The 11,015-nt window shown below is 39.7% G+C and overlaps 1 protein-coding gene and 2 pseudogenes across 2 annotated transcripts in view; 1 reads left to right on the top strand and 2 right to left on the bottom strand.

The window, feature by feature from the left end:
• The window catches only part of LOC102888857, a 3,458-nt pseudogene extending 3,167 nt beyond the window's left edge, over nt 1-291 (bottom strand).
• Nucleotides 1-11,015, top strand: part of ARID3B (AT-rich interaction domain 3B) — a 48,082-nt gene that overhangs the window by 14,486 nt on the left and 22,581 nt on the right. The window lies entirely within an intron of this gene.
• LOC112471733 lies at nt 7,069-7,187 on the bottom strand (annotated as a pseudogene).

Genomic DNA, 11,015 nt, shown 5'->3' with positions numbered 1-11,015 from the left:
CCTCCTTCTCCTTCCAGAGCAGGCTGCATTTAGGTATGAATCAGCTTCTAGGGCTGTTTCTGTATATTTACCTATTTAAGTGTGCAGTCACAGAAAGAAAAAGAGAGAGAGAAGCATAAATACAGACTATCTTAGTAGATGCTATGTAATCCTACACCTTCGTGTCTCTATTTCTGTAGTAGGGTAGATTATTCTGAGGGTTGAATTTGCTTATCGCATTACTATCTTTTCAGGAGTTTATTTGCCTTTTGTATTTGTTCTGTGATTTACTTGCTTGTAGCCTTTGCCCATTTTTCCTTTTTTATTGTAAAAAACGCCTGAGGTATATATAAACTCTTAACAGATTTTTAAGTGCATAGTACATACAAACTATAAGCACAATGTTGTACAGCAGCTCTCTAGAACTTTTTGATTTTGTGTAACTGAAACTTACACACATTGAACAGTAACTCATTTCCCCCTCCCCCCAGCCTCTGGCAACCGCCATTCTGCTTTCTGCTTCAATGAGTTTGACTATTTTAGATAACTTATAAGTGAGATCATGCAGTGTTTGTGTATGACTGCTTTATTTCACTTAATGTATATACACAATTAAATTTTTGTTTAACTAGTTACATTATTTAGCGTAATGCCCTCCAGGTTCATTCATATTATCACATATTGCAGGATCTCTTTTTCAATGACTGAATAATAGTCCATTGTATATATATACACATTTTCTTTATCCATTCATTTGTCAGTGAACACTTAGGTTGATTCCATATCTTGGTTATTGTGAGTGATGCTGCAGTGAACATGGCATTAGAGATATCTCTTCAAGATCCTAATTTCAATTTTTTTTTTGTTAAAATATCTAGAAATGGGATTGCCGAGTCATATGGTAGTTCTATTTTTTTATTTTTTCAGAAACTTCCATACTGTTCTCTGTATGGTCTGTACCACTTTACATTCCCACCAGCAGTGCACAAGGATTCCATCTCTCTACAACCTCTCTAACACTTATTTTCTGTATTTTGTTTCTTTATTTTTATAATGGCCATCCTCATATGTCAGGTGATATCTCATTGTGATTTTGGTTTGCATTTCCCAGATGATTAGTGATGTTGAGCATCCTTTCACATATACTTGTTGGCCATTCGTATGTCTTCTTTGGAGAAACATCTATTCAAGGCTTTTGCCCATTTTATAATTGGGTTATATATATTTTTTGCTATTAAGTTGTAGGAGTTTCTTACATCTTTTAGGTATTAATCCCTTATCAGATACGTGGTTTGCAAATATTTTCTCCCATTCTGTAGGTTGCCTTTTCACTGTGTTGTTTCCTTTGCTATTCATAAGCTTTTGAGTTCGTCCCATTTGTCTATTTTTGCTTTTGTTGCCTGTGCTTTTGGTGTCATATCAAGAAATTGCCAAGACTAATGTCATGAAGTTTTCACCTTGTTTTCTTCCAAGAGCTTTAGTTTCAGGTCTTTAATCCATTTTGAGTTGATGTTTATGTGTGGTATAAGGATCAAATTACATTCTTTTGCACGGAGATATCCAGTTTTACCAACACCATTTGTTGAAGAGACTGTCTTTTCTCCATTGTGTATTATTGGCACTCTGCCAAAGATCAGTTGACTGTATGTATGTAGGTTTTTTTCTGGGCTCTGTATTCTGTTCCATCGGTCTAGATGTCTGTCTTTATGTCAGTGCCATATTTTTTAACTACTGTAGTTTTATATTGTTTTAAAATCAGGAAGTATGAGGCCTCAGCTTTGATCATCTTTCTCAAGATTGTTTTGGCTGTTCAGGGTCCTTTGTGGTTCTTTATGAATTTTACAATGCTTCTATTTCTTTTAAAAAAATGCCATTGAGATTTTAATAGGGATTGCATTGGATCTGTAGATTGCTTTGGGTAGTGTGGACATTGTAACAATATTAACTCTTTCAGTCCATAAAACAGATGCCTTTCCATTATCTGTGTCTTTAATTTCTTTCAGCAATGTTTTGTAGTTTTCAGTGTTACAGGTCTTTCACCTCCTTGATTAGGTTTATTTCTAAGTATTTTATTCTGTTTGATGCTTTTGTAAATGGGATTGTTTTTTTAAATTTTCTTCTCAGACTGGTCGTTGTTAGTGTATACAAACATAGGTGATTTTCATAAGCTGATGTTGTATCCTACAACTTTCCTGAATTCGTTTATGGGTTCTAACTAGGTTTTTTGTAGACTCTTTAAAGTTTGCTACATAAAAGATCATGTCATCCGCAAACAGAGATAATTTTACTTTTTCCTTTCCAATTTGATGCCTTTAATTTTTTTCTTGCCTAATTGCTCTAGCTAGGACTTCCATATACTTTGTCAAATAGAAGTGGTGAGAGTAGGCATCCTTGCTTGTTCCTAATCTTAGAGAAAAGGCTTTTAGTGTTTCAGCATTGAGTATGATGTTAGCTGTGGGCTTTTCACATATTGCCTTTATAATGTTGAGGTTTTTTTCCTTTCATTCCTAGTTTGTTGAGTTTTTTTAATCACGAAAGGGTACTAAATTATGTCAAATACTTTTTCTGCATCTATTGAGATAATCATATAGTTTTTATCATTTTGTCGATGTGGTGTATCACATTAATTGATTTTAATGTGTTGAACCATTATTGCATCCCAGGAATAATTCCCACTTGATCATCATGTTTGCGCCTTGTAATGTGCTGTCGAATGTGGTTTGCTAGTAGTTTATTAAGTATTTTGCATCTATATTCATCGTGTAGTTTTCTTGTAGTGTCTTTTTCAGGCTCTGGTATCAGGGTAATGCTGGCCTCAGAAAATGAGTTTAGAAGTACTCAATTTTTTGGCAGAATTTGTGAGGGGTTGATATTCATTCTTCTTGAAATGTTTGGTAGAATTCACCTGTGAAGCCATCTGGTCCTGGGCTTTTCTTTTATTGGAAGATTTTTGATTACTGATTCAATCTCCTTACCAGTTATAAGTGTCTGTTCAGATTTCCTATTTTTTCATGACCCAGCCTTGGTTAGGTTGTCAGGTTCTAGGAATTTATTCATTTCTTCTAGGTTATCCAATATGTTGACATCTAATTGTTCATAGTAATCTCTTAAAGTCCTTTTTATTTCTGTGGCAATCATTGTAATGTCTTCTCTTCCATTTCTGATTTTATTTGAGACTTCTTTTTTTCTTAGTTTAGCTTTGTTGAGCTTTTCAAAAAAACAACTGTTTTGTTGATGTTTTTCTATTCTGTCTTGTTTATTTCCGCTCTAATCTTTATTATTCCCTTCTGCTAACTTTGGGCTTAGTTTGTTATTCTTTTTCTAGTTCTTTTAGGTGTAGAGTTAGATAGTATATTTGAGATCTTTTTTAATGTAGGCATTTATTGCTGTACACTTCCCTCATAATACTCCTTTTTCTGCATTCTTGTTTCAATATGTTGTGTTTTTGTTACCCTTCCTCATTTTTCTATGCTGTTTTATTTATTGGTCTGTAGTAGCTCTTGTGCAAAGGTCCTTGTCTCTGTGTTTTAGTATTTTTCGTAGTTACTGATATTTCAGCTTGATTTGTAGTTCTTCCATCAGGTAGGAGTTGAAATTTTTAATGTAGCTAAATCTATTGATCTTTCTTTTATGTTTCCGTCATACTTTTTAAAAAGGCCCTCATCTCTCCAGGATTTTTTTTTTATTCTTATTATTTTATAATTGTATTTTTATATGTAGACCTTTATTCTGTCTTTAATTCATGGGAAGGATGTGAGATAGGGATCGAACATTTTAAGAAAGCAATGTTATTTTAGTTCTAGCAAATGGATAGCACCTTCACATATTCTCTTAATGCAGAAATTTAAGCTATTTCTAATTTTACTATTATAAATTGTACTATATTTCTAGTTATTTCCTTAGTGTAGATTTATAGACCAGAATTAGGAGATCAGGAGGAGACTAAGAATGTGAGGCAGTTACAAACAGGGACTTGAAGCTGCACTGCCTGCGTTTGATTCTCAACTCCACTGTTTGGTCACTTTGCAACCTCCTGCAAGTCATTCAATTTCTTGTGCCTCGGTTTTCTCATCTGAAAAATGGGGTTAATAATAGTATCTACCTCAGAGCGTTGTGCTAAGGTTTAAATGTTTAATAGGCATAAAATACTGGAACAGGATGTAGCATCTAATACTCAGTCATTATTAGTTGTTGCTGCTACTGTTGATTTTGTTACATTCTGGGAAGGTCATGTCATTTTAATATTTTTAGTATGGGAATGTAGGAGATCCCATTGTCCCAACCCTTGCTTTACTAATTTACATCCAAATAATGGACTTCTCTTTTTTTTACGCACATTCCTCTTAACCCTCTTGAACCTTAAAATTAAACTGCTGTCTTTAGGAAATGCTTTATATTTCATTCTAGATCCCTTTTATGAATTTGAATTTGAAGCCTGCCTTCTTTTAATTATGTGCTTTCCTCTCAAATAGATCACTTAGCCTGCCACAGTGATTCTCCTGAGTTAATTCCTGTGGTTTGTCCTTCAGGTACTGACATTCATTTGAGTCCTTCTACCATCTGCCAGGCCCTGTGCCAGGTGCACAAGCCTCTCAGAGGAGTAAGTCGCCTTCCCTGTAGGAGAGAAACTCATAGCCTGGAAGAGGTGGCAGGGGCAGCTGGCATCAGAGTTGGAATTATATACCATAGTATTACCTCCAAAATTGAGCATGTGCGGTTGAGAGAAGCCGTAGAATAGGCTCTCAAAGTTGTAAATGAGGCCGACTTTTAAACCCAAAGTGCAACTAACTGTGTTCTGCCTGAGAAAACCTGCTCTATGGAATCTCAAACTTGAAAATGAAAGGATTTTTTTTCGTTATAAAATAATTCATCATAGCATTTTTTAAAAAATGTGTTCTGTACATTTAAAGTACGTAGTTTGAAAAAAAGATGTTTGAAGCATTGACTTTGGGCAAATTTCCTGACTTCTTCAGGTCTTAGTTTCCTGACTTCTGTCAGATGAGGTGTTCTCCCACTCAGCTCTCCAGCTCTAACTTCCTGTGCCCTGTGGTGTAAATGTATGTCAGCAACCATTATGAAAGTTCAGGTGGTAGGTAGCTCATAGGGTGGAATAAGCAGTGCTGCCAACTCAAATTTTGCAGGGAAAAAGAGCTGGGACTTTCCGCTGGCTCTCATATGTGTACTTGGCTGGACCAGTCATCACCAACATTGCATTTTAGTTTTTCTTCCTCCTTTTGTAGGAACACCCCATTTCTGGGCAGTCCTTGATTATTGCATGGAGTGATTGTGTGCCTAGATGGAAAGGTAGGACTGCACCCTTTCTCCCCTCCCCAACTCTTCCCCTTTTTCTACTGCTTAATCAGAAAAGTGTTTCTTTGCTCTTTTTCCAAGCCACCGAGTTTGAATTGATCTTTGTTGCTAGCAAGAGGTGGCGAGGTGCTTTCCGGTTCCTGCTAAAGTTACCTGACAGCGGAAGGTGTGCATCTGATAATTATAACTCTAGTGCTTCTAAGGCCTGAGCGATTTAGCTAAGAGCAGTAATCCTGATCTTATCAGGAGGGTTTTGTAGTCCAACAGTGTTGCTTATAACAGTATCTTTTACTTCTTGGGACTCCCTTCTCCTTTTAGGATTCTCCTATAATCCTGTCCTTTCCTCCCTTGTGCATGTTTCATTACCTCCTGGAATTAGTTAAAACTGGGGGGAGGGTAAAGATGTTTTTCTTTTCTTCCTACCAAGATCTGGGAATTGGACTTTAACATTACAACATCATCAACCCAGCCAGCAGTGGAACAGTCACAAGTGTGGTACAGGTAATGTACCTGCACATCCATGGGTCTAGCCAAAGAGAACGTAGTTTATGTATTGCTTATTAAAAAAACAATACTAACAACAGCAATATTTAGCCCAGATACTTCAGTTACATTTTATATTTTAAAGTAATTAATTGGTATCCTTGAGTTTGGGATCAGCCCCTTTGAGGTCTAGTGATTTTGCTAAAGACTACTACATTGAAGTTCAGGCCCTAGAAATTTGCCCAGATCTTTGACCTTGAGGTTTAGAATCTGTTGGATTATAGAGAGTAGACAGAATGGAAACACATTATGGTTCTGTGCTTGCAGAGAACACTCAAGAATCTCTATAACAAAGTTGTCAGCGTGCATGGTGTTCGCGGGACAGGACAGTTTCTTCAAGGTTTCAGAATACTGGGCATCCAAGTGGAGAGTTATTAGCTTTGCTTCTGTACTTTAAACCTGAGGAAAGGGTTAACTCTTGCCCTGGGGAGGAGTGAGGAATGGGAACTAAAATTGCTTTGGACATCTGAGCTGTGTTTTAATAAGATATTCCAGGTGGCCAAGAGTAATCCTAAAATAGCCTAGATACTTAATTGCTTTTAAAGTCAGGCACTCCTGTCTCTTGGGAGGTACAGCTCTAAGGAATGCAGTGCTGGCTCCTAAAATCTTAGAGGCGTGGTCTGGTTGCCTTTTTTTCTTTCTTTTTTTTTTTTTTTCAAATCTCAATTAAAAAAAGTCCCAAGACAGCCTTCTTGGGTCAGGAGACACTGGTTAAATTTCTTCCTTTCTCCTTATTGGAAGGTTGTCAGTAAGCCTTTGGCTCCTGCTGCTGCCAGCTGCCATAACCTGGCTTCCTCCAGGACTGTGGGATTGGTTTTGTCACCCCTCCCCGCCCCCACCCCCCCCACACACCCAGAGACAGTGGTCCATTTTCATTAGTGCTCAGAGGCTTACTTCCTAACTTAATTCCCTGCCCGGTGTCTCTCCATTTCCTTCACAACATACCTTTCTCACAATAAGATTCAGATTCATCCTTTCTTTTCTCTTTCATGCCCTCAGTCCAGATCCACTTGATTCTCTGATTTGGCTGCTTCTTAAGACAGTCATTTCTCCCTGGTTTTGCTACCCCTACCCCACTTCAGCCCCACTCAGACTCTCAGTTTGAGCCACTGACAGCCATCCCTGGTGCTGGCTCTTTGTCTCAAATCTTCAATACTTTTTACAAAAGTAATATATTGACATTGTAAATCATTACTGAGGGGCATTAAAATATTTTTTTTAATATATATTTTTTCATGCCTGCCGCACCTGGTCTTCCTAGGTGGTCTCCCATCCAAGTACTAACCAAGCTCGACCCTGCTTAGCTTCCGAGATCAGACAAGATCGGGCATGTTCAGGGTGGCATGACCGTAGACTAAAATATTTTTAAAATGAAGTCATACTGGTCTGTTACTTGAAAGACTAAATATTGTGAAGATGTCAGTTTCACTAAATTATTCTATAATTTCAGTGCAGTCCGAATTTTCTCTCTTCAAGTGGGGGCGTGGAGAGCAAGTGATGGGTCTTGACAAATGATTCAAAAGTAAATCTAGAAAAAATAAACAGTTGTTTTTAAATTATCTCTCTCCATTAAACTGTAAGCTCCATGAGGTCAGAGGCTCTTATCTGTCTTGTTCTTTTTCTCTCAGAATCTTTTACAGTACCCCAGGTGATCAAATGTTTGTACAAGAATGAATATCAGGGAAAAAATTGAAGTGAAAATCTCCCATAATCCCAGTCTAATCAAGTGTCTACATACATTTGTACTCGTATATTATATTTTTTCCAACAAAAATGGGCTGTTAAAATAATCTAAAATGCCGATTTAATCATTTGTTTTGCTGTTCAGTAAACATCTGCTGCCTCTCCGCAGTTCAGAGTTCAGAGTTTAAATTTCCTTCTGGTATTCAAGGCATTTCACAGCCTGTCTCCACTGTAACTATTCAGACTTGGATCCTCCCTGCCAAAACATACCTTGTTTATCCTCCACTCCATGCTCATTTAAACTGTAAATCTCCCCTCAACCCATTCTTCCAGACCAGCTTCATCTCCACCTCTGATCCCCAGCCCCCTTTCTCCCATCTCCTGGGCACTGTGTGTTTTGGCACTTGTTGCCTAGCTCTATTAAATGATGTCTCTGTTCAGCTTGTTTTTCCAACTACATGTGAATGCCTTTTTTTTCCCCCTCAGCAGCTTGCACAGTGCTCTACCTGGGATGAGTTCTCAGGAAATCATTGTTGAATGAATTTGTCATAAGATCTTCACTTCTCAGGACAGAAAAGGCCCCTAGAGGCCCCCTTCCTTGTCCAGCCCTGTCTTATGTCGGATTCCACACCATGACATTCCAGACAGATGGTCATCTAGGGAAAGGAAGCTGCCTACCTCCTGAGAAGGCCCACTCCATTACTGGGCAGTTCTGATTGTTAGAAAAGTCCTTCTTCTATCGACCTGAAATCTTCTTCTTGGTAACTTCTGCCTAGTGACTCTAGTTCTGCCCTCTAGGGCTTTAGAGAAAAAAAAACAAACAAACAAAAAACAGAACAAAAGAAACCGCCTGCTTCCTCTTCCACAAGGCAGCCTATTAGATTTTCAAAGATAGTGAATCCATTTCCCCCTCTGTCTTTTAGATCTTCCAGGGTTGAGGTGTTGGGGAAGCACTATTTTAACTGAGTAGCAGTCAGCTTAGACTTTGATTCATTATTTTTTGAAGGCCTTTTATGTGCGTGTCACAGTGCTAGGTGCCATATTCCTCTGGTCCCCTCAAGAGGTGTGACTGCATCTCTCCCTCCCTTCCTCCTACTCTCTCTCCCTCTCTCTCTCTTTCTCATCCTCTCTTCCCCCTCCCTTCTCTTTCTCTCCCTCCCTCCCCTCCCTCTCTCCTAATCCTCTATACCCTGGAGGAAGATGGGGGCTCATCCTACCCAGGGTTGTTTCTTGGAGGTAGTGGTAAGAGGTTCGCAGTTCTTATTCCATTAATTCCAAGTAAGTTTCCTGGGCAGGTGTTGTGTGAGGATTGATTTCCTGGCTGGTTGCACTTCTCAGATGAAGCCAGTGAGATGAGTTAAGGAGTAGAAGAATCTCCCATTGATAGGAGCCACCCAGGGCCATGACTTGGCATTGTAGGCATTCTGTGGACAGAGGACTTTATTCTTACTCCTTTTCCTCCCTCTCTCCCTTCCTGATGTCCCCACCCAGAACACTTTCTACTGTTCTTTCAACTCTGGAGGCAGCATGGTGTAACGAAGTGAGCCAGACAGGCCTGGGTTTAAATGCTGGCTCTGTCACTTAGAAGCTCTGAGACCCTGGCTGGGCAAATTAACTTGAGCTCTTTGAACCAGTTTTCCCATCTCTAAAATCACTTACTTCCACATTGTAGAATTAAGTAAGAAAATACTTTATTAAACTCCTGGCCCAGTTCTTACTATGCAGATGATCCACGAATAGTAGCTTCCTGCTCCCCTATCTTCTTTCTCTACCATTTTTGAGGGATTAAAAGGCAAAACGCTCCGTGCCTTCACTGAGGAAAATGAGCTGAATGTGGGTATAGTAGCCAAAGCTAGACTTGGTTGGGTATTTGGGAACAAACTGTCAGTTTCCTGTGAGCTCCTGGTGAGATCAAAGCTGTTAAGAGGGTTCTCAAGTAGAAGAGGCTGAGAAAGTTGTAAATGGCAGTAAATGACCACTCTGGCTACCGTTGACTCCCGAACACATTCTGGGCTATTAAAAACTGCCTGCTACCCACAGGCTAGCAGAGCCTATTCCTCTAACCATTAGACTTGTATGCAGTGATCCTCCACTGGAATGCTTTTCTTGGGGACTCCTCTTGATCCTTAAACTGCTGAGCTGGCTCTTTTTGGTTATGTCTTCCCCATCCTTGCCTCTGCTACTCCCCGCTTTCCCCACTTTCGGATCTCACTCAGCCACACTCAGCATCCAAGAAAAAGTCATTTCTGGGCTGATAACTTTGCAGCAGTCACACCTACACCTTGTTGATAGGTCAAGAAACCTCCTGCCCACAAACTTGAATTGTGTTTTGCATCAATTGTTCAGAAGAACCAAGAAAATTATTGCTGAAGCCTGTAATCCTCCCAATGAAAGGAGGAGGGGAGAACAGAATTGTGGGGTTGGAGGCCCCATGGGGGAGCCCGTCCCTGTTTTTCAGCAGATATGTCAGCGCTTTCTATGTGCTGGGGGCTGGGGATCTTCTGACAGGATGCTTATAAACTGGGGCCATAGGCAGATGCAGAAGTAACCAGAACCCAACTGACACAGCCCAAAGAAGAAAGGTGTTAATTCTGCCTGGTGGGCAGAGATGGAGCCTTCCTAGAGGAAACAGCATTCAAGCTGGACTGTGAAGGGGGTGAGCAGGGTTCAGGAATTACTCTTACCTTGGCCAGAAAATTCTGTGAAGCGGGGTCGAAGTTTAACTGCCCCAAGACAATAAGAGAATAATGCAAAGCAAGCGGGCATTTCCCCATTAACCCCAACTGAATATTTTAAATTATGTAAGGGACCCTCTTTGCCTTTCAACTGGACAACAGGAAGCACCTCTACTTCAGGGCAACTGTTTTCCCCATGTTTTCTTTAAATAGTAGTGGGTCAAACAGTGGGATTGCTCGAAGTTTAGTGTCCCATTTCTCTTCTTTATTGGCAGGTCTCCCTGTCCTCCTGGTCATTGAGCTAGGGGCATTTCAGGCTAAGATCCCATAACTGAGCATATTTTTAAGCTAAGTGATTCACACTTAGTGGGCTACAATTAATGCAGGTCTGACCATCCCACTTGCTGGGATTCTGTGGCAGTTTGGCAGAGCTGGAGAAAGCCAAGGGGTCATGCTGAACCCCAGCCCCCATCCTGTAAGGCTCCTTGGGTGTTTATTTTCACACACAGGCTGTACTGGCTTGGCCTGTTTTTACACTCCTCTCCTGCTGTGGAAAACCCTGTCCCATTCTAGGTTGTGGATTCTGTCTTCTTCACCTAACTGAGTGTTAAATAGTTTCTGAGTGAGCATTCAGAGTGCTGGAAGTTACTGTAATTAGCAAAAAAAAAAAAAACAGAACAAAACTGTTTTCATCTCTCTTGGTGACAGATAAAGAATCCTGTGAACAGAACCAGCTTCAGATCTCCAGCTACAGAGAATTGGAAATTGAGCCACCACAGTAAACAGCTGACATAACAAGCAGCAATGATCCCCCGTTAAATGTCT

The sequence above is a fragment of the Pteropus alecto genome, unplaced genomic scaffold (assembly GCF_000325575.1).
Source record: "Pteropus alecto unplaced genomic scaffold, ASM32557v1 scaffold38, whole genome shotgun sequence".
NCBI lineage: Eukaryota > Metazoa > Chordata > Mammalia > Chiroptera > Pteropodidae > Pteropus > Pteropus alecto.
The sequence above is the reverse complement of the archived record's forward strand: the minus strand, read 5'-3'. Positions and strand labels throughout refer to the sequence as shown.